Source organism: Oryctolagus cuniculus, chromosome 3 (genome assembly GCF_051225735.1).
Source record: "Oryctolagus cuniculus isolate XC-2025 breed Fujian yellow rabbit chromosome 3, ASM5122573v1, whole genome shotgun sequence".
Taxonomy (NCBI): domain Eukaryota; kingdom Metazoa; phylum Chordata; class Mammalia; order Lagomorpha; family Leporidae; genus Oryctolagus; species Oryctolagus cuniculus.
Window position 1 is genome coordinate 163,704,348 of NC_142869.1, and position 22,452 is coordinate 163,726,799.

Consider the following 22,452-nt stretch of genomic DNA (forward strand, 5'->3'; position numbering starts at 1 on the left):
TAGGGAGAGAACTTGGTGGGGAGAAGGAGGTTGACTACAAAGGAGTACTGGTCCTTTGTGGAGCTTTAGACATAGTTACATAAATGTACACATTTGTCAAAACTCCTTTAACTGTACACCAAAAAAATGGAGAATTTTACTATACAAAAATTATACCTAAGCAAACCTAAACAAACAGAACCCAGTGGGGGAAGAGAAGTCACAAGATGAAAGCAGGCACAAGGACCTGGAAAGAGATCCACGTCTGTTGCCTTGGGTTCATGTGCTGGGGCTGTCTGTCACCACCCCTACGACCACTCATACACTATTAGGGAAAGTGTTTGTGCCTCATTCCAATGCTGAAATGAGAATATTCTTCCTACTTTTACCTGTTGTACATTACATGTAGTGGAGCCTTAAGCCTATGATTATAAAGTCAATTGAAAGTATGTTATTACAAAAAATAAAAGAAGAAATAAGGAAGCAAGGAAGAGGGAGGGAGGGAGGTAAATATCATTATAGTCTTAGACTTGTATCTATGAAATACGTGAAATCTGTTCTCTCTGTAATAATAAAAAGAAATGAGAATATTCGAGTCCTGATGCTGTTGCTTAAGAAGTTTGCTCAATTTGGAAACCACTTCAATTCTCTGAACGTCAATTTCCTCCTCCATAGAATGGATAAAATTGATAACAACCCATCCCTTGAATGACATTGTGAAGACATAAATCTCAGCCTTGAGCACCCAGTAAATGAAGAAGTTATCTAAGCAGCCACCAGTCCTGATGTATTTGGAACATTACCAGATGTAGCTGTAGTCCAAGCCCTGTAAAATACAGTATTATACTTTCTTTGGCCATACTATTTCTTGAGACCTAGTCCCTTCCTTTATCAATACATTTTCTTTTCCTTTTCCTTTTCCTTTTTTATTTGAGGCTGACACACAAAAAGAACTCCTATTTGCTGGTTCACTCCCCAGATGACCAACTCCAAATGCCTGCAATGGCTCAGGCTAGGCCATGCCAAAGTCAGAAGCTGGCAATTCAGTCCAGGTCTCCCACATGAGTGGCAGGGACCCAAGGACTTGAGCCATTATCTGCTGCCTCCCAGGGTGCACTTCAGAAGGGGACTAGAATTGGGAGCAGAGCCAGAACTTGAACTCGGGCACCCTGATATAGAACGTGGGCATCCCAACAGCATTCTAACTGCCAAATATCCTCCTCACCCCTTTAATTTTATATTTCTGCTTGGCTGGGGGGGGGGGACCTGAAGCACTAGTGTGACATTGGGTTCTGAGCAACAGAATTGGCAAGTAAGACCCACTGCTGCAAAAGAAGGCCAGAAAATCTCCATGCTGTGGTCGAAGCTACAGGTGTCGAGGGGAAGCCACCATCCCACAGGGCTTCCACCGTTCTGAACGAACGAAGGAGGGGAGACCTGCGAGGGAGGAGGGGTCTCAGTCTGGGAGCGTACAGCTTCATTGAAATGAGGCTCTCCTCTTCCTTGACTTCCAGAAGGCCAAAAAAGTCAATCAGGAAGGCTGTGGATCCCCAAACTCTCCTCTTCAACCAGACATCAGCGACAGACAGTGTCTTCTCTAAGAGGAGGTGGGGAACTGGATTAGCCAAGTTTTTGCTTTGGAGAAAGATGCTAAATCTGAGAGATCTGCCTGGGAGGGGATCCTTGAGTGCCCGTGGGCAAGCAAGGCAGAAGGTGTGTGATCCTGAACTAACTTATTTCTACTCCACTGAACAAACAGCCAGAGGCAAGGGGAGCTGGCCACCTGCAGCGGGCGCTGCAGCCACAGCAGCTGTGGAGTCCGGGCTAGAGCTACCAGGTGAGGGATGGCACAAACACAAGGCCTCTCCTAGCACCCTTCAGTGAGCCAACAGATGCACCTCAGACAGAACCTGTATTTGGTTGCCACCACAAAAGGCAGATGGAAAAGGACCAGTCAGTGTTAGAGAATGACCAAGATTAGTAACTGCTACCTCATTGCAAGCCGTTCTACAAGGAGATCCCTACCTCTGCACTGCCTGCCACTTCCCGCCCCAGCACCGGAGGACGAACAGTGAGGCAGGGTGAAGGGGGAGTGCCTCAGATGACCCACGGTGTGCCTTCTCCACACTCCATTTCAGCCAGGCTCACTGCTCTGGCTCCTCCACCGCTACTCTCCCCACCACCATTACCGCAGGTGCTACCGCCACCACCATCACAGCCACCACCAGCAGTGGCAGCAACAACCCGTGCTACTGCGGCCGCCACCCCTGCTACCCACACGGAGCAGCTAGAACGTGCTTGTATTGACAGCAATGTGGGTAGAGATTTTGGTCAAGGATAGGTTTAATACTTAAAAATGAATAGAACTGGGGGCCGGTGCTGTGGTGTAGCGGGTAGAGCCGCCGCCAGCAGTGCCGGCATCCCATGTGGGTGCTGGTTCGAGTCCCGGCCGCTGTTGTGACCAATTGGGGTGAGAACCAGGGGACGGAAGACCCCTCTCTCTCTCTCTCTGCCTTTAATAATAATTAAAAACAAAATGAATAGAACTGGAAAAGCAGCAGCTTCCGACATGGTCAGGTTACAGCTTCAATTTGATTATCCACCACCAGCCACTCCACACTGTACAGCCTTCTGGTCGACTTGAACAATGCTAAATCATCACAGATCTCATTGGTCTTATCCACCAGCACTTTAGCTTCAGTTCCGGGGCCTCCTTGGACTCTACTTGGGGTGTTGTTGAGGGGGACTACTGCCCCCCGCTGAGAGCGTGTGCCTGGTGAGGGACAACGACTATCTCAGAGTTAAATTAGAAGTGAGAGGAGTTGCTAAGAATTCTGCAGTAGTCAGTAATGGTGATAGTACTCATATATTATCTAGAAAAGCAAAGAAGCGGGTGTTTAAGTTGTAGGAAGATGAAGAAAGTGACATAGGTTGCAAGTACTCAAAAAAGCATTGGAAAAGGCAAGAGAACAGTAGTGATAATGAGAAGACCTTGGTTCTGCACACAAAAGCGGTCACAGATCAGGCTGTCGGGGGGGGGGGGAAGACAAGAGAAAGAACAAAGCAGCCAGTGGCATGATGGATGATGATGAAGAAGAAACCACAAGGAAATCACCAAGGAAAAAGGAGAAATGTGGATACGAAAAGCAGACCAGGAATTCCAAGTCTCCTAAACCACATGTGGTAAAAGACTGGACCACCCAGAACTGTAGAACTCCAAAAGGTCCTGCTGCAGACAGCCTGGTGAAAGCCACAAGGAAAGCTGGTGTAGGCGCTGTTTCAAAAGACAGCCCCAGTTCCTCCTCGGAGCTGGAGTCTTATCACGAACCCACCCGTGATGGGCCCAGCAATGTCACTCTGGAGGTCTCAGAGATAATTGCCACTGAGTTAGCAAAGGAAGGATCCTCTACAAAAAATACAACTGCAAACAAATTGCCCGCGAAAGGCGGCGTTAGCCTTACTCCATCCAAGTCAGGGCAAGACCACCAGAACAGCATCGTCTAGTTCAGAGTCGAGTTCAGAGTCTGAGGACCAGTGCCTGCTGCCCAAGAGCACTCCCCAGGGGGGCTGCAGGGTTCTTCAAGACAGCTGGCCTCTTCCCAGGGAGCGACTGCCCATGTTCAGGGCTGTCCTCGCAGGTGCCACCTGCTGCTGGCTGGAAGTACTCAGACCTAAGTGGTGGCAGACAAGTTCCTGGTCCTCCCTCCATTGTGATTCTCCCCTCCAGCCTAGGAAGAGGATGGGGTTGAGGAGAGGCGAGGACCTTCTTTCTTGGAAGGAAATGGAGCAAGGGGGAGAGGGCGAAGGAGGCTTTGTCTGGTGTTGCAAACAGAAATGCTGACTATCAGAAGCAGAAGCAATTAAATGAAATAACAAAAAATTGAATAGAATTGAATTTTAAAGCATGGTTGGAGATGTGTTCTAACAACTCTTTTGTCTTCAAAGTTGTCAAAGTTGTGGAATTCTGTTGCCATGGCTCAGAGGGAGCCTGTTACCCAGAGGTAGACCATAATTTTGAAAAACAAAACCCATTTCATGTTTACAAGTTATACAATAACTTGAGACTTTTTGATGAAAGAATAATAAATTGATATTCACTGAGCACCAATTACTAAGTCTGGGATTTGTTTAAACATGATCTTTTTCACACCTAGAACTTCCTTCCATGCCAAGGTGAGCTGATGCAGTCTTCCAAACTCCACCAACAAAATTATTGGTTTGACAATGAACTATGTCTCATTATGTCTTTTTTTTTTTTTTTTGACAGGCAGAGTGGACAGTGAGAGAGAGAGACAGAGAAAAAGGTCTTCCTTTGCTGTTGGTTCACCCTCCAATGGCCGCTGCGGCCGGTCACTGCAGCCGGCGCACCACGCTGATCCGAAGGCAGGAGCCAGGTACTTATCCTGGTCTCCCATGGGGTGCAGAGCCCAAGCACTTGGGCCATCCTCCACTGCACTCCCTGGCCACAGCAGAGATCTGGCCTGGAAGAGGGGCAACCGGGACAGAATCTGGCACCCCAACCAGGACTAGAACCCGGGGGTGTGCCGGTGCCGCAAGACGGAGGATTAGCCTATTGAGCCGCGGCGCCGGCCTCTCATTATGTCTTAAACACACTTACTGGTGTGATAACCATTAGTGCTCAAGAATTAAAAGCATGAGGCAGGAACAAGAGGTCCAGTGGATCTCAGCATTTTGCCAGGCAAATGTTTACCAGGACATTAGTTTTTGTTGGTTATTGGATGTCCACATAGAATAAAACATGGAAATGTGAGAGTTATTTCTTGTCACTAATGTATTTAATTTGTGGATCAGCAGTCTTAATTTGCAGAAAGGCAATGGTTCTGAGACACATACAATACCAAAAGTTACACCACAACCAACTGCTTCCGTTTAGATTTTGTTGGTGACAATAGTGGTACTTGTCTTGGTTTATTTTATTTTTGCTTTTAGAAACCTAAAGTTGGCTGGCGCCGTGGCTCAATAGGCTAATCCTCCGCCTAGCGGCGCCGGCACACCAGGTTGTAGTCCCAGTCGGGGCGCCGGATTCTGTCCCAGTTGCCCCTCTTCCAGGCCAGCTCTCTGCTGTGGCCCGGGAGTGCAGTGGAGGATGGCCCAAGTGCTTGGGCCCTGCACCCTCATGGGAGACCAGGAGAAGTACCTGGCTCCTGCCATCGGATCAGCGCGGTGCGCCAGCCACAGTGCACCAGCCGTGGTGGCCATTGGAGGGTGAACCAATGGCAAAGGAATACCTTTCTCTCTCTTTCTCTCTCTCTCTCTCTCTCACTGTCCACTCTGCCTGTCAAAAAAAAAAAAAAAAAAAGAAAGAAAGAAAGAAAGAAAGAAAAGAAACTGAAAGTTAACCATGAAGTGACTTATCAGAACAGAAACTGAAAACCAAAAGGACAAAATTATAATAATTCTTCATCAAACCAGGTGGAACTAAAAAGCAAAATGGTACGCTTAGCTATCACGGGTTGAATCATGTTCTCCCCCAAAAATAAATACTCATATATTGAAGTTCTAACGCCCAGTACCACAAAATATGAGTGTATTTGGGAATAGTGTCTTTAAAAAGGTAATTAAGTTAAGATGAGGTCATTAGAATAGGCCCTAAGGCAGCAGAGTGGTGTTCTTATATAGAGGAGGAACTCTGGACAACACAAAGAGAAAAGGCAATGCATGAAACAGGAAGAACACAGTCATCTACAAACCAGGAAAGGAGGCCTCAGAGGAAACCCGCTCTGCTGACCCCCTCTGGCCTCCTAAAGCAGCCATCCATATTCCTCAGGGATCTGTTTCACCTAGAACCCAGCAGGTATGGCTGGAAGGTGCTACCTACCCGTGAATCAGTCCCAATGTATCACTTCAGGCACAGTGATAATAACTAATAGTGCTGAGTGCCCAGGGTGGCAGATACTGCAGAGATGCTGATGGATAACAGGATACTGACATCAACTCTGCTCTGTGGACTTATTGTTATTGCCATTTCTACAGATTCCCAGAGCCAGTGAGCACCATAACCTAAGTTTCAAACTCAGAATGCAAGACACCAAAGATCTGAATTCCTAAACACGACATCAGAATGAATCAGCAAGTCACAGCAGAACTAGAGCTAGCATGGAGGTCCTTTGACACCCAAGTCAGTTTCCATAAAGACTTTTTTTTTTTACTGTTTGAAGACAAGTTTTACTGTTAATTCTTTTTTTTCAACTTTTATTTAATGAATATAAATTTCCAAAGTACAGCTTATGGATTACAAATGCTTCCCCCCCATAACGTCCCTCCCACCCCCAACTCTCCCCTTTCCCACTCCCTCTCCCCTTCCATTCACATCAAGATTCATTTTCGATTCTCTTTATATACAGAAGATCAGTTTAGCATACGTTAAGTAAAGATTTCAACAGTTTGCTCCCACACAGAAACATAAAGTGAAAAATACTGTTTGAGTACCAGTTATAGCATTAAATCTCAATGTATAGCACACTAAGGACAGAGATCCTACATGAGGATTAAGTGCACAGTGACTCCTGTTGTTGACTTAACAAATTGACACTCTTGTTTATGGCATCAGTAATCACCCTAGGCTCTTGTCATGAGCTGCCAAGGCTATGGAAGCCCCCTGAGTTCACTGACTCTGATCATATTTAGACAAGGCCATGGTCAAAGTGGAAGTTCTCTCCTCCCTTCAGAGAAAGGTACCTGCTTCTTTGATGACCTGTTCTTTCCACTGGGATCTCACTCGTGGAGATCTTTCATTTAGGTTTTTTTTTTTTTTTTCCCCAGAGTGTCTTGGCTTTCCATGCCTGAAATACTCTCATGGGCTTTTCAGCCGGATCCAAATGCCTTAAGGGCTTATTCTGAGGCCAGAGTGCTGTTTAGGACATCTGCCATTCTATGGGTCTGCTATGTATCTCACTTCCCATGTTGGATCATTCTCTCCCTTTTTTATTCTATCAGCTAGTATTTGCAGACACTATTTTTGTTTATGTGATCCCTTTGGTTCTTAGTCCTATCATTATGATCAATTGTGAACAGAAATTGATCACTGGGACTAGTGAGATGGCATTGGTACATGCCACCTTGATGGGATTGAATTGAAATCCCCTGGTATGTTTCTAACTCTACCGTTTGAGGTAAGTCAGCTTGAGCATGTCCCGAATTGCACATCTCTTCCCTCTCTTATTCCCAGTCTTACATTTAACAGCAATCACTTTTCAGTTAAGTTTCAGCACTTAAGAAGAATTGTGTATTGATTACAGTATTCAGCCAAAAGTATGTTCTCCCTGATCGGCGACAACTAACTGAGCACCAAAGGGGAAACTTGTTGAAATGAAATGGACACTATGAGAAACAGTGACTTGATCAGCTCTTGTCCTGACGGTTGATGTACAATGTAATACTTTATCCATTTTAGTATTTTTTTTTGTTCTAGTACCATTGGTTGAACTCTGTAATTAAAACACAATTATTCTTAGGTGTCTAATTTTTAACTGAAAAGTGATCCCTGTTAGGAATTTGGAAAACATTATGCTGAGTGAAATAAGCCAATCCCAAAGGGACAAATACCACTTGTTCTCCTTGATAGGTGACAACTAACTGAGCACCAAAAAAGGAAACCTGTTAAAGTGAAATGAACACTATGAGAAACGGTGACTTGATCAGCCCTCACCCTGACTGTTGATGAGCAACTTGATATGTTATCCCTCTTAGTATTTTTTGGTTTTTTTGTTTGTTTGTTCTACATAAAGACATTTTAAAATACAACATTTTTATAAAATTAGTGAGCCGGTACGTGGATGCCTGGTACAGCTCTGAGGCCACTGAGCCTGACTCATGCTCTGTAGTGTATTTGCAGATATTTTGTAAGACATCTGAGGATTTGATTAGAAAATGGGTGAGGCCTCCAAGGACTAGGGATACCAAGAGAGTGACCGGACACCGACCATGGATATCAAAAGGGGCAGAAGCCACACTGATATGGTTTAAGGTTTGAAGAAGATAACTCAAGTAGCAGGGCTTAGAACCTGGACACGAGTTTCTTCTGCACCTGCAGATGCATAAGCTGCCCTACATGCTAATGCTTCCACAGTCTGTTCAGGAATAGGAAATCCTGGAATTACAGAGCTTTCCTTTGGAGGATTTGCTCTTCCTCTCCCACGCTGATAAAAATTTTAAGTTGGACTTCTATAATCTGTATTCAAACTTGTCCCTGGCCTTCTCATTAAAACTAGACTATAGAATTTCATTTTAAAAATCCGAAACAAAATCTACAGTTCATCTCTGTGCTGTGAAATGTCACAGAGACTATGACACATTACAAGCACGAATCTGTTTTCGTGGAGTTAGGGGACTCGGCCACCTCCTGGCTACACTCATGTGTCCATGTCTCTCAGAGTGTGCTCCTGGGGCAGCAGCACCAGAAACATAGGGGATGAGTACATGTGGGGAACCCAAAGGCGTAGGCCCCTCCCCAGCCCTGCTGACCTGTGTTTTAATAAGCCCTCCAAGTGACTGTCATGCACGTTTGTTTTAGAAGCAGGCATTGCACATGTGCAAATCGTTTTGAAAAAAATCTTTAAATACTGAACTTTAACACCTTTACTAAGCAAAACAATTTAAATGCAAAAGTTGTCAGAATGACCCAAGGCTGTTATTAAATCACATTCTGTCAAAGACGTAACAACCCCTGTTGCCGAGATCTGTGTATTTTGGCCCTTTAAGTGCCTTTCAACACAGAGTCTGAGAACATTTCTTAATGAAATAATCATATAATTTAGAAACCATTGGCACTTTAATTTCTCCCAAAGTTTTGATTTTGCATTCCTCTTTTTAAAGTCTTTCCTATGAAAATACTTTAGAGCATTACCTATATTCTGAAATCTAAATAAGGAGTACACCAAAATGTTAACAGTGGTTATTCCAGGGAAGAATGGGTATGTTTTACTCATGTCTTTATATTTCATATGAACATTTTTCTTTAAAAAGTTAAGGGAGGGGCTGGCACTGTGGTGCAGCGGGTTAACACCCTGGCCTAAAGTGCCGGCATCCCACATGGGAACCAGTTCTAGTCCCAGCTGCTCCTCTTCCAACCCAGCTCTCTGCTATGGTCTGGGAAAGCTGTAGAAGATGGCCCAAGTGCTTGGGCCCCTGCACCTGTGTGGGAGACCTGGAAGAAGCTCCTGGCTCCTGGCTTCAGATCGGCAAAGCTCCAGCCGTTGCGGCCATCGGGGGAGTGAACCAGTGGACGGAGGACCTCTCTTTCTCTGCTTCTCCTCTCTCTGTATAACTCTGACTTTCAAATAAATATTTTTTAAAAAGTTAAGGGAAAATTAAATAAGCATATGAAGTTCTAGTAAATCCAATAGAAAGCCATCATTCACAATGGCTGATCCAGATCCACTTTTAGTAGGGGAAGACATTTTAAAAAATTGCCAGAGAAGCACTTTCGATGAACAGGACTGAACAGAAACATTTTCCATGACCTTTCTTCCTTGCACTCTACTGTGTAACAGATGGGCTGATTCCATTAAAAGGGAATTAGATGGGAATTATTCTGGGGAAGAAGTCCAAATTGATTTATTTTCATTGTAACATTTTTTTTTAATGTTGAAATGTTTCCTACACTAAATAAAGAATGTGTTCTGGAATCTGCAGAGAAATTCTGTTTATGATACATGGAGTCACTGTATATAATCCCTTGTCATGCTTAACGGTCCTCAGTTCCATGGGCTGCTGCTCTCTTTGGTTGATTGGCAGTTTTAGTGTGATGAAAGGGGATTCATATTTTAGCTTCTCGCACTTTATTGCAGCCACCGAGATTGAAGTTTTTTTATTTTCCTTGCTTTAATTCTTTAAGATGTGTTTTCTCTAACATAGATCTATTGTTTTCATTTTTAAATGTTTTTCATTTAGATTTCTTTCAGGTACTTCCTGTGAATATTATGGATCTCCATTCCTATTATTGCTGTACTTGTCATTTCTGAAACCAAGGAAGCATAGCCTTTTACAGGGTTGACTTGTACCAATCAAGAAAGCTAGGAGAAAGTTTAGCTTTCTATTTCTCTACAACTTGCTATCCAAATAATAACTTGTGTGTAATGTTATTAGACTAACTTTCAGAAATTCCAAATACCATCTCTCTTCCTGATGTTCATTTTTGCCATTTCCCAGATACTCTGCTATTATTGCCTTTCCACTATGGTTTAGCAAAGGAAGCACAGAATTATAGTCAAAAGCTCTGGATGAAGTCCAGTGGTAGAATACTACCACTTACTGGTACTTTGAATCACTTAACTTCTTTAAACTCTACTTTTCTCTGCTGAAAAATGAAAATACTATTAACTATATCTCAGAGGTAATAAAGATAGTTAATAGTGATGCTATAAAATTTTTGAGTGATTACTTTCATTGTTTTCTGTCCTGACTCTAGTGCCCCAGGCAGCATGGAGTAACTACACAAGGGTATAGAAAGAGTGTTATTCAAAGGAAATAAAGTCTGCCTTCAGAAAAGAGCTTAGAATTTGTCCCTGTCGGGGCCAATGTTTTCACAGAGCAGGTTCAGCCATTGCCCGCAATGCTAGCGTCCCAACATCACTGGACCGGTTCAGGTTCCAGCTCCTCAGTTTTCATTCCAGCTCCCTGCTATTGTGCCTGGGAAGCAGCAGAGGATGCCCCACATACTTGGAAGATCTGCCTTGCAAGCAATAATATTTTTAAAAGTTCATATCATTAAAAACATACAGAATTTTGTCCTTTCCACATTCTTACACACACCCCATTCTTACACACACACACACACACTTACATATCCATCTCTTTTTTTTCACCATGCAATCTTTCCTGGCTTGGTTGAGGAGTTTTTAACCAGGCCTAGGATGTGTTCTACTCTGAATTTCTGGAGTGGGATTGACTAGTAGTTAAAAATCTTGGAAGAAAATGAAATATAAATACTGTTATGTGCCAAATAACACTTCCAACACTGGATTTAATAGAGGATGGGGGTCTCTTAAGATTATAACGGAATTGAAAAATTCCTATTACCTAGTGACCGCAGTTCTCAGAACACTCTAGTACAGTTTATTACTCACATGTTTGCAGTGGTGCTGGTGTAAACAACCCTACTGCACTGCCAGTGAAGTACAGCCTGGGCAAATACAAAGTGATCATGTCATATATATATATATATATATATATATTGACAGGCAGAGTAGACAGTGAGAGAGAGAGACAGAGAGAAAGGTCTTCCTTTGCCGTTGGTTCACCCTCCAATGGCTGCCGCAGCCAGCGCATTGCGCTGATCCAAAGCCAGGAGCCAGGTGTTTCTCCTGGTCTCCCACGGGGTGCAGGGCCCCAGTACTTGGGCCATCCTCCACTGCACTCCCTGGCCACAGCAGAGAGCTGGCCTGGAAGAGGGGCAACCGGGACAGAATCCGGCGCCCCGACCGGGGCTAGAACCCAGTGTGCTGGCACCTCAAGGGGGAGGATTAGCCTAGTGAGCCGTGGCACCGGCCCCATGTCATATATTTCTACAATACACTTTTTATCATTCCAGCATAGTCCTTTACTTATAAAAAAGTTTTATAAAATGCAGAATATGAATTTGAAGCATGAAACTGAAAAAATCCCTCCCCTCTCCTCCAAAAAGGTTTGTGACAAAACAACTTCTGGGTTACACTGGCACCAGCCTCCTACCCTCCAGGTTTACTACATCTCTTGATTGCATCCAAAAGCCGCATCAAATGATTGACTTATGCCTTGTAGGTTTGTGTAAGTGTACTTGATAATGTTTGCATGTGACAAAATTGACCCCCTGTGCATTTCTCAGAATGTACCCCCATTGCTCGTATAACTGTGCACCCTAGCATTGTAACTCTGTCCAGACTGCCAAGTGTTGGTTCAGAAGTCACTGCCATTTCTTTCTTTAAGCCAGGTAGGGTATGGATTTTGAAACAGATATAAAAATAAATGGCTTCCCAGGCCAGTGTTTAGATATAAACAGGGTCACCTACTCTCATGGGGACGAGTAGAGAATAGAAAGATAAGGAATGAGAGGATTTTGCCTGTGTAACACAGAGCAACCTCCAGGAGTTTTACAAGTCACGTATGTATATGAGGACGTCTGATTCTTGGGGAAACTACAGAAGGGGATCACAGGTAACAGTTCTAGGCCACAAACAGGAGTTTGAAATGAGTTTAACAATGATGGGGTAGTTGGTAGCTTGTGTAAACATAGGAAGGGATACAATTTAGTGATTTCCCTTAGTTCATTGTATTCTTTCCACCTGCTAATTAAACAGTTTACCATTGGAGGACATTTGATTTACTTCTTATTCCCTTAAAAATATCTGCTTGGTATTTCACAGAATAGGAAATCGATTTGTACTAACTCCAATTAATAAAAATGAAAAATGGCATTCTATCAGAAGGACAGATTGATTCTGTGCAGTTAATATAAGAAAATTCTTATGACAATCACTCAACACATTCACCTTGAGACACGATGGTCCCTCGATTTATCTACCTATGCACAGAAGATATAAATACTTATTATATAAGGACATTATGATGGTGAATGAATATAATGTTTATAATACCCTAAAAATATGAGGACTGAAGGCTAATTGATTCTGATGTGGTTTTTCAGAAACGGTGTGTGTGTGTGTGTGTGTGTGTGCGTGAGCACATGAGAGACAGAGTGAACATTTCTCAACTTGAAAAGAAAAAATGGCAATATCTACTTTATGGCCCAAAAGACAGAGATTAAAGAGCTTCTATACATTAACTTAGAAGAAGGAATTACTATCATCTATTCTAAGGAGGATTTTACATTATTCACAGACTAGCTGAGTGTTTGTTGTTTGACTAGTCTCTACCAACAGCAACAAGCGAAAAATCATCCATTAATTCAGGAAGCACTTATTTAGCACTTATTTGGAGAATGTCTTTATTAATAATATACATATCTATCTTCAATATAGATAAAATCTATTATTTTCCAGGACAGGCATTTGGAACAGCAGTTAAAATTATCACTTGGGAGGATGGCGCTGTGGCATAGCGGGTTAAACCGCTGCCTGCAGTGCCAACATCCCATATGAGAGCTGGTTCAAATCCCGGCTGCTCCACTTTCAATCCAGTTCCCTGCTAATATGCCTGGGAAAGCAGTAGAAGATGGCCCAAGTCCTCAGGCCCCTGCGCCCACATGGGAGACCCAGAAGAAGCTCCTGGCTCCTGGTTTCTGACTGGCCCAGCTCCAGCTGTCACGGCCATTTGGGTAGTGAACCAGCAGAAGGAAGCTCTCTCTCTCTCTCTCTCTCTCTCTCTTCTTCTCCCTCTTTCTGTAACTCTGCCTTTCAAATAAAATAAATAAATCTTTAATAAATAAATAAAGTTACCACTTGGAATGCCCACATCCCATAATAGAGTGCCTGTCTCCAGTCTCAGCTTCTCCACTTCTAATCCAAGTTCCTGGTAACACACACCCTGGAAGACAGCAGGTGCTGGCTCAAGTACCTGGGTCCCTGCCATCCATGTGGAAGATCTGGACTGAGTTCTGGGCTTCTGGCTTCTGCCTGGCCTAGCCCTAGCCATTGTGGGCATTTGGGGAGTGAACTAGCAGATGGAAAATCTTTCTCCTTCTGTCTCCCTGCCTTTTAAATAAAATAAATATTTTTAAAAGAATATTTCTACCATTATAAAATAAGAAAGAAAAATGTAATCATTCATTTAAAAGTTTCTTCTGTGGTATATGCAACAAAGATAATTTAATTTACTCATGGAGAAGAATGATTCTTTCCATCTGCCAGTTTGAGTTTAAAAGCCAATTCAGGCCGGCGCCGAGGCTCAATAGGCTAATCCTCCACCTAGCGGCGCTGGCACACCAAGTTCTAGTCCCGGTCGGGGCGCTGGATTCTTTCCCGGTTACCCCTCTTCCAGGCCAGCTCTCTGCTGTGGCCAGGGAGTGCAGTGGAGGATGGCCCAAGTCCTTGGGCCCTGCACCCCATGGGAGACCAGGAGAAGCACCTGGCTCCTGGCTTCGGATCAGCATGGTGCGCCGGCTGCAGCGTGCCAGCCGCGGCGGCCATTGGAGGGTGAACCAACGGCCAAGGAAGACCTTTCTCTCTGTCTCTCTCTCTCTCACTATCCACTCTGCCTGTCAAAAAAAAAAAAAAAAAAAAAAAAAAAAAAGAAGCCAATTCATAATTCCAGGTCTTCAACATTGCTGAATATAAAGTGTTTTAAACTAAAAAAAATATTTTAAGAAAAGTGAACTTTTTAAAAAAGCATCAATGTGAAGTATAACCAATAAAAATTATTTAATAGATTATAAGTAATAAAGTCAAATAGCAACTTTAACTCAATTGAAATAAAACCAAAAGATCCTCAAAGAGAAAGTTTTGCCACTGATAGCTCTCATCATTTCATGAAAATAAGGCATCAAAAAGTGTTTCTTTTTCTCTCTCCCCCTAATTATTTTTTTAAAGACTTGAAAAATAACACTTGGTGGCTGGTGCTATGGCGTAGTGGGTAAAGCACTGCCTGCAGTACTGGCATCCACGTGGATGCGGTTTCCAGTCCTGGCAGCTCCACTTCCAATCCAGCTCTCCGCTATGTCTTGGGAGGGCAGTGGAAGATGGCCCATGTGCTTGGTTCCCTGCACCCACATGGGAGACCCAGAAGAAGCTCCTGGCTCTTGGCTTTGGATCAGCCCAACTCCGGCTGTTGCAGCCATTTGGGGAGTGAACCAGCAGATGGAAGACCTCTCTCTCTCTGCTTCTGCCTCTCTGCAACTCTGCCTTTCAAATAAATAAATTAAAATCCTTAAAAAAAAAAAAAAAAGCATTTGGCGTAGCAATGAAGACACCAGTCAGGATGCCCACAACCACAGCAAGTCCCAGGCTCCAGCAGGCAGCCTCCTGCTCTTGCACACACAGGGAGGCAGTGGTGAAGGCTCACGTAGTTGTTCCCTGCCACCCACGTGGGAGACCTGGGCTGAGTGGTTTGAGGGCATCAACAATGTTGTGCAATAGCAGATAAGTTCCCTTCTAGGGCAGTAAACGTTTTCTCTCTCCTAATTTGGCTGGAGCAAGATAAATGGTTAGCCCTTTCACGCAGACTCATCGGTCAAAGGAATTTTTCCCAAGAGCACGCACATCGCCACACCCGGAGGTGCTTCCAGCTACATTACTCAGTAACTGAGCACACCCGCGCCTTCTCTCGACCACGCCACGGAAGATGCAGTGGATCAGGCCTACACAATAAAAGCAACACCAGCACCACAGTTAGCAATATGTCACCCAGGACATGAAAACGGTTTAGGAAACACATTTGTAACACCTGCCACAGTCTCATACCAAACACACAAGAGACGATGGAGCCTTCGCTGAGACACAAACCTCCAAAACCAGAGGGTCTTCTGATCACTTTAGGGTTACACATTGGCCACGACAAAGTTAGATATCCCTAAATCACTTCAGCAATCATTTCTTTGGTGTCTGTGACAGTCAAACATAATGCATGATGTTCGGGATACACAGATAAACAAAAACGCAATATCGACCTCAAAGGGCTTATAAGGTCGTTGAAAGAGCATATTCATCTAAGCGTGAAGCAAAGCCCCGGGTAGCGTGAGGCAAACTGAAGCACTAGGCGAGCAGTAATCAGCTCTGAAGAAAGGGAGCAGCATCGAATTCGGATCTGGTATAAGCTCATGTGCCAGGCCCCGACTGGGCCCTTCACCTAGTCACGTGCCTCATGGGGGTCTTAAGAGAATAGGAAGACTTGCATGATAGACCTTTCTCTCTGTCTCTACCTCTCTCTGTAACTCTGCCTTTCAAATAAATAAGTAAATAAATAAGATAAAGAGAATAGGGAAAAAAAAGGGGGGGGGGCCAGTGCCATGGCTCACTAGGCTAATCCTCCACCTTGTGGCACTGGCACACTGGGTTCTAGTCCCGGTCAGGGCATCAGTTCTGTCCCGGTTGCCGCTCTTCCAGGCCAGCTCTCTGCTGTGGCCCGCGAGTGCAGTGGAGGATGGCCCGAGTGCTTGAGCCCTGCACCCCATGGGAGACCAGGATAAGTACCTGGCTCCTGCCATCAGATCAGCACGGTGCGCCGCGGCGGCCATTGAAGGGTGAACCACCGGCAAAGGAAGACCTTTCTCTCTGTCTCTCTCTCTCACTGTCCACTCTGCCTGTCAAAAAAAAAAAAAAAAAAAAAAAAAAGAGTCTATGTGATATCTATAAAGAAATATATAATTTGTGGAAAATAGAAAATAAAAAGCAAGAAAGCAAATAATTAGATTTTATTTTGTTTTTAGATTTATTTTATTTGAAAGAGTTACAGGGAAAAGTAGAGACTGAGAGAGGTCTTCCATTTACTGGTTCATTCCCCAAATGGCTGCAACAGCCAGAGCTGAACCGACCCGAAGCCAGGAGCTTCCTCTGGGTCTCCCATATGGGTGCAGAGGCCCAAGGACTTGGGCCATCCACCACTGCTTTCCCAGGCCATAGCAGAGAGCTGGATCAGAAGTGAAGCAGGGGCCAGCCCTGTGGTGTAGTGGATAAAGCTGCTGCCTGCAGTGCTGGCATCCTGCTTGCATCCCATATGGGGCAGGAAGCTCCTGGCTCCCGGCTTCGGATCAGGGCAGCTCTGGCTGTTGCAGCCAGTTGGGGAGTGAACCAGTGGATGGAAGACCGACTGACTTCCCTCCTCCCTCCCTTCCTTCCTCCCTCTCTCCTCTCTCTTTGCTTCTCCTTCTCTCTCTGTGTAACTCTATCAAATAAATAAATAAATCTTAAAAAAGAAGAAGAAGTGAAGCAGCTGGGACTCGAACCAGCGCCCAGATGGGATGCCAGCACTGTAGGTCAGGGCTTTAACCTGCTGCACCACAGCTCTGGCCCCAAGATAATTATTGAAAATATAATAGACAATCATTGAAAATATATTGAGAAGCCAGCATTGTGGCACAGCAGGTAAAGCCATTGCCTGCAACACTAGCATCCATGTCAGCACCTGTTGGAGTCCTGGTTGCTCCATTTCCAAACCAGCTCCCTGCTAATCTGCCTGGGAAAGCAGTGGAAGATGGCCTGAGTGCTTGGACTGCTGCCACCCACATGGGAGACTCAGATGGAATTTTAGGTTTCTGATTAAAATCCTGCCCAGCACCAGCTGTTGAGGCCATTTGGAGACTGAACCATCAGAAGGAAGATCTCAATCGCTTTCTTTCTCTTTCTCTCTCTCTGTAACTGTGCTTTTCAAGTAAATAAATAAATATTTAAGGAAACAATAAGGGAAGAAAAAAATACATTAGTGAGCAGTTTCCATGTATCCATACAGACTTCTGCCTGCCTCCCCAAAGACTTAATCAGAATAATAAAGCATGCTGGAAAAATAAAATTGATTTTTAAAAACTAAAAATGTATGGTTACACAGTGATTATCTGAGATATATATATAGTATAATGATCAAATCAGAATAGTTAACATTTTCATTTCTTAAACATGATCATTTCTTTGAGCAACTTTGAGCCAAATTTGATTTTCACAGAAAAATATTCTGTAACCGCAACATCTTTGTTAGGTATAATACAATCAGAATGTGTGAGTAAAAGAAATGCAAGCATTAGGTAGATCTATATATGAAAAAATATGGAGCCTTAAGCCTATCCATTTTAGGAAATTGTGATATGAGCTATTGTTGCTTTGTTTCTGACATTACTCAATGCATTAACAGTTTCCAAAAGGAAGGTCAAGGCATATTAAGTCATATTTTAAATGGTATCTTGGCAAGGCAACTGGGAGTACTGCAAAAACAGACCAACCTGGACACAAAACCCATATAGTTCTTTAATAAATATGGGCATTTTTGAAATCTTGAAAAAACATAACCCAATACCTCTGGGGAAATTCTTTTGCACATACTTATTCAATAATTGAGAAGCCTGGAAAGCAATAAATGGCAAAAAGGAACAGCGGTGAAGAACGGGAGAGAGATCTTGGAATGCCAACAGAAAACAAATTAGAGATTCATTTCCAATGATGTAAGTGAAAAGCAGGTCAGTACTGATTTGGACAGGAATCCAGCAAGACTGCCTTTCCTCAGTGCCTGCTGAGACCGTCAACCCCTGTGCAGCAGGAACACAAGAAGCCCTTGAACAGCAGGTCTAGCAAAACACACACATAGGAGGCCTCAGGGACTCACTCAACAAGAACAAAAAAAAAAAAAAAAAAGCAAAAAATTAAATACACATGCAGAATCCGCAGGAGATGACAGTGAAGAGATAAAGATACAAAAATATGGAAAAGATATTAATGCCAAGAATAAAGAGAAAACATTTCGCCTAGAGCTAAGATTAATGGCACTAAACACATGCAGAACTGAAAAAATGTAGTAAAAATTATTTAAATGGTATCATGGGAACACTTCGTAGTACTTGTCTGTACATGCTACTGTGTGGTTTGATGGGTAGATTCTCCACGTCCCAGCGAGCCACAGGGGTTAATGCTGTTTCCTTATACTCAGGGGATGGCTTAGGCTAATTAAATTCCTTAAGTTGTAGTATAGCACAGCGGGGCCCTGATTTTGTTACACATGAGAATCAACTGGGGAATTTTGTAAACTAATCCCAGTGTTCAAGTCACATCTCACACGGAGGACATCAAACCACTTGGAAGTAGGAGCCAGCTAAGAATAGACGTTGAAGGCCATCAGGAGATTCCAGCATGGAACGTACAGCAAAGTCTGGGCACTGCTGCCATAGTGTGCAAAGGCAAATGCTGGGCACTGCACTGACCACAGAATTCAAGCTGATGAGAGTGTTTTAAGGAAGACCCACACTAGATACAGGCAAATCATTCATCCTCTACCAAGGAAGAGACTCAAACTGTGACACTGTAGGCAGAATAAACATGCCGCTGAGTCAGCAAGCAGGAACAGAAACCGGGAACAGTAGCACGGGTTCAGCTTGGTGGGGAACCCTTCATGAAATGTTGAAAGGACTGAGTGCCGATTAGCTGAAAAAGGAGGATTTTTTTTTTGCCTTGTTTTTATGGGTACAAGAGTTTAAATAACATTATCATTTTAGAGCGATTGCATCATAAATTTTTTTGACCTTAACAGGTGTTGGTTTTATCTCAAATTATCAAGGCTATTTTGAATTGTTTTCATTTCCTTTTTTGCTTTTTTGATAGAGTATTTATCATACACAATAATTTGAATGGCTTCTTGTAATTCTTTTTAACAATATATGAGGTGATCTAGGCTTATGAATTTGGAAGTGACAAAAGACGTACAAAGTTCATTTCACACAAAAACTGGTATAAATCATATTGTTTGAGTTTGACTTTCAAAAGCAAATTTAGCCGGCGCCGCGGCTCACTAGGCTAATCCTCCGCCTAGCGGCGCCGGCACACCGGGTTCTAGTCCCGGTTGGGGCGCCGGATTCTGTCCCGGTTGCCCCTCTTCCAGGCCAGCCCTCTGCTGTGGCCAGGGAGTGCAGTGGAGGATGGCCCAGGTGCTTGGGCCCTGCACCCCATGGGAGACCAGGAAAAGCACCTGGCTCCTGGCTCCTGCCATTGGATCAGCGCGGTGCGCTGGCCGCAACGCGCTGGCCGCGGCGGCCATTGGAGGGTGAACCAACGGCAAAGGAAGACCTTTCTCTCTGTCTCTCTCTCTCTCTCACTGTCCACTCTGCCTGTCAAAAAATAAAAAAATAAATAAAAAAGCAAATTTAAAATTTATGCTTATATTCATATATTTTGTGTGAGAGGCTAGATATTAATCTCTTCTCTCTCTCAAATATATTCCTTCATCAAAGGTAACCTGGTGTATTTTTTTCTCTGCTTCTACTCCATGGTCCACCAGGCTGTCTCTACCTCCTCTTGGTCTCCACCCCAGACTGCAGAGTGAAATGCAGCCAGCACTGTCTCCCACAGTTGGCCAAGTCGGATCTACCTTAGGAAAGTGGAAAACAGGTCATAGATCTTCGGGCTCCTGGAAACCCCAGCAGGTCTGGCCTGCTGCTACATACTCCCTGAGCCAATGAGAAGGGAAGTGCCTTTCTGGGGCTGTTTGCTTGTGTAACTTCCAGTAACCAAGAGCTGCATCAGACACCATCACCCACCACCCTTTCTACACCTCTCCATTTGAAGGCCTGGACATCACTTTCACCATCATTTCCAAATAACCCCTGCCAGAATTTAGCCCTCTGATGACACCTGGATTTTATTTCCTCTCCAGGCTCATAATTCAGTTAGTAAGCTCAGCAATGTTAGTATCTGGCAATGAACCACCCAGCCTTGATCTCAGCTCCTTATTCTCCTTGACTCTGATTTCCTGCTTTCCCACCTCATAAACCCTCAGATGGTCAATGCTCTGAAATTCTTATATTTTTTTAAGATTTATTTGGGGCTGACGTTGTGTTGTAGTGGATAAAGCCTCCACCTGCAACACTGGCATCATGCATGTCCCAGCTGCTCCACTTCCAATCCAGCTCCCAGCTAATGGCCTTGGCAAAACAGCAGCAGATGGCCTGAGTGTCTGGGCCCTTGTCACCCACATGGGAGACCCAGAAGAAGCTCCTGGCTCCTGGCTTCAGCCCAGCCCAGGCCCCGCTGCCACCTTCTAGGGAGTGAACCAGTGGATAGAAGCATGCTAAGTCTGACTTTCAAAATAAGTAAATGAACCTTTCAAATAAATAACTAAATCTTCTTATTTTTAAAGGCAGAGTTAGAGAGAGAGGGAGAGACAAAGAGAAAGAGATCTTCCATCTGCTGGTTTACTCCCCAAATGATTTAATGGCCAGGGCTGGACTAGGACAAAGCCAGGAACTTAGAAGTCCATCTAAGTCTCCCACATGGGTGTAGGGGCCCAAGCATTCAAGCCATCCTCTTCTGATTTCCCAGACACATTAGCAGGGAGCTGGATCGGAAGTGGAACAGCCAGGACTTGAACCAGTGCCCATATGGAATGCCAGTGTCACAGATGGCAATCTAACCTACTGCACCACAACACTGCTCCCTATACCCTGCAACTGATATCACATGGCACCGAACACATCCAACAGCTCAGAGCTGTCCCAGTAAATAGCAGCTTGCAGACCTGTTCTCATTCATTCATTGAACCTGCAATTATTGAACTCCAACTGTGTGCTCTGCATTAAGTATGAAGGGTGGCCAAGCACAGATAGTCTTACCCTCTACACTGTCACACACGGTGAATCTGGTTTTCTTCTGCCTCATCCCCTTGTATTTGAGCCACTTTCTAAGTATACTTCATTAATACCAATTAAATGCCTATGTTCCTTGGGTTTATATAAATTTCCAAAGTACAGCTTTTGGATTACAGTGGCTTCCCCCCCCCATAACCTCCCTCCCACCACAACCCTCCCATCTCCTGCTCCCTCTCCCATCCCATTCACATCAAGATTTCATTTTCAATTATCTTTATAGACAGAAGATCAATTTAGTATATACTAAGTAAAGATTTCAATAGTTTTCACCCACAAAGAAACACAAAGTGTAAAGTACTATTTGAGTACTAGTTATACCGTTAATTCACATAGTACAACACGTTAAGGACAGAGATCCTACATGGCGAGTAAGTGCACAGTGACTCCTGTTGTTGACTTAACAAATTGACACTCTTGTTTATGGCATCAGTAATCTCCCTAGGCTCTAGTCATGAGTTGCCAAGGCTATGGAAGCCTCTTGAGTTCGCCAACTCCGATCTTATTTAGACAAGGTCATAGTCAAAGTGGAAGTTCTCTCCTCCCTTCAGAGAAAGGTACCTCCTTCTTTGATGGCCCATTCTTTCCGCTGGGATCTCACTCACAGAGATCTTTCATTTAGGTTTTTTTTTTTTTTTTTTTTTTTTTTTTTTTTTTTTTTTGCCAGAGTGTCTTGGCTTTCCATGCCTGAAATACTCTCATGGGCTTTTTTAGCTGGATCCAAATGCCTTAAGGGCTTATTCTGAGGCCAGAGTGCTGTTTAGGACATCTGCCATTCTATGAGTCTGCTGACTAAACTAATTCCCAACTAACTCAACCCCATTTTGTGTTCCTTTCCATGGATACCAGAAAACAAAAGCCAAGAATACCTTTCCACTGCCACAAATTGATCATTTTTAACTACAAAGAGGAGAAAGATGGGGCTCCTGCTAGGCAATGAGCATTTAATTTTTCCGTACTTTACTCCCATGACTATTCTAACTCCTTTCCCATGCTCACAAAGACTATAGTCTCACCAGGTATCTGACCTCCAAAAGAAGCAGGCATTGTAGAACAGCTGCTTGGGATGCCTGCATCCCATATCAGAGTGGCTGGGATCCAGTCCCACAACTGCTTCCAATCTAACTTCCCACTAACACACATCCTGGAAGGCAGTTGGTGTGATCCAAGTATTTGGGTCCCTACCACCCACATGGGAGACCTGGGTTGAGTTCTGGGGTTCCTGGCTTTAGCCTGGCCCAGCCCCA

At 44.0% G+C, this 22,452-nt stretch overlaps 1 pseudogene across 1 annotated transcript; it reads left to right on the forward strand.

Annotated features, from left to right (window-relative positions):
* Positions 1 to 598: 598 nt before the first annotated feature.
* On the forward strand, positions 599 to 4,074 carry LOC127491813 (coilin pseudogene; annotated as a pseudogene). The gene has a single exon (XR_016231287.1). The product of XR_016231287.1 is annotated as a coilin pseudogene (transcript).
* Positions 4,075 to 22,452: the final 18,378 nt, after the last annotated feature.